At 40.0% G+C, this 1,745-nt stretch overlaps 1 pseudogene; it reads left to right on the forward strand.

The window, feature by feature from the left end:
• LOC104713329 overlaps positions 1–1,745 on the forward strand; it is a 7,350-nt pseudogene that overhangs the window by 2,468 nt on the left and 3,137 nt on the right.

A 1,745-nucleotide genomic window follows, 5' to 3' on the forward strand; every position in this document is an offset into this window, starting at 1 on the left:
CCAGCGAGCTCTACACTTAGCCCCTTGGCAAGCTAATGTATATACCGACATTGCCATAACTTGTGATCTTGTTTCAAGTTTAAGCGATGACTCTGAAACTTCAAGTTCTTGGTAAGATTATACTAAACGTTATTTGGCATTTTTGTATGTACGATGCGCTCCCTTGTAATAGTTGACTATTCTATCAGGAAGCTACCAGAAAAGATGGCTCTGGGAGCATTACTGCTTGAATGCGAAAACTCAGAGTTCTGGGTTGCTTTGGGTTGTATGTCTGATAATAGTGCTTTGAAACTACATGCTTTGATCCGGGCATTGCATTTGGATGTATCTTTAGCCGTTGCTTGGGCTTTTATGGGTCAGGTATTGTATTTAACATCTTTTTCTTTCTGGCTTTGTATTGGATGTCCTAGCTTTACCAGGGGTTGCATTTTTGCTTCACCAATGTTAATTAATTCAAATACGGTTTCCCTCTTTTTGATTGTAATTTTGGTTGCATTAAACAGATCTTCAGGGAATCGGAGGAAATGAAATTGGCAAAGCAAGCTTTTGATTGTGCTAGAAGCATAGATCCTACACTTGCGCTACCTTGGGCTGGCTCAGCTGATACTTATGCGAGGTAGTTGCTTTTTATGTGAAAATATTTCTCATGTCTTCGAAATACAATTTGCCCCCCATAGACTAATTAACACCTCAGGGAGTCAACATCAGACGAGGCGTTTGAGAGTTGTTTACGAGCTGCACAGATATCACCTGTAAGTGCTGCTTTAATTGTGGTTTACTTACATGTAATTGTGATGGTTTTAATTGAGGCGTGGTATCATTCTGTCTCAGCTTGCGGAGTTCCAAGTTGGTCTGGCATGGCTTGCTTTGCTGCAGGGGAATATATCGTCTCCGCAGGTATAAACACAGACTAGTTATATATCTATTATCTACACAGGTTTTTATTTATTTATCCAAGTGAGTTAAATAACTCCCGCTCCTGAAACTGTGTTGCAGATTTTTGCTTGCATTGAGCAGGCAGTGCAGCGCACCCCTTATTACCCTGAATCCCATAACCTCCACGGGCTAGTTTGTGAGGCAAGACATAATTATCACACTGCCATTGCTTCTTATAGGCTATCACTAGCTGCAATGAGTATTTACCCCGACAATTCAGTGAAATCTCATGCTGGAAAAGTATCTATGAACTTGGTCAGGTCACTCAGCAAGGTGAGAAGCTCACCCTTCTTTCCGTTAACATGTCTTTTTGAAAGCTATTTTTAGATTGGGTTTAATTCAATAGTCAAATGCAAATATTGTACTCACTTAAACTATTTTTGCAGGCAGGACGATTCAAAGAATCTGTTATGGAATGCGCAAATCTGAAGTCAAAAGGTTTGCACTTAAAACTGTTCATCCCCCAGTTTGAAGACTGGAGTTTCATGCAAATTTGAGGCTAATGTTAATAAATTTACTAATATCTAATCAAATTTTCCAAAAGGTTTACTTGATGCCGGAGGTTTGCAAATATATGCTTTCTCTCTGTGGAAGATTGGTGAGAATGATTCGGCTCTCTCAGTGATTCGAGATCTTGGGGCTAGGATTTCTACCATGGAAAAACCCTCAATAGCCTCCCCAATCAGTTTCATCTGTAGTCTGCTCTATTGCATATCTGGGGTTGATTCTGCTATAACCAGCATCCAGAAAATGCCAAAGGATTTCTTCCAGAGTTCGAAAATCAGCTTTATAGTATCTGCCATCCATTC

Source organism: Camelina sativa, chromosome 9 (genome assembly GCF_000633955.1).
Source record: "Camelina sativa cultivar DH55 chromosome 9, Cs, whole genome shotgun sequence".
In the NCBI taxonomy this organism is placed as follows: domain Eukaryota; kingdom Viridiplantae; phylum Streptophyta; class Magnoliopsida; order Brassicales; family Brassicaceae; genus Camelina; species Camelina sativa.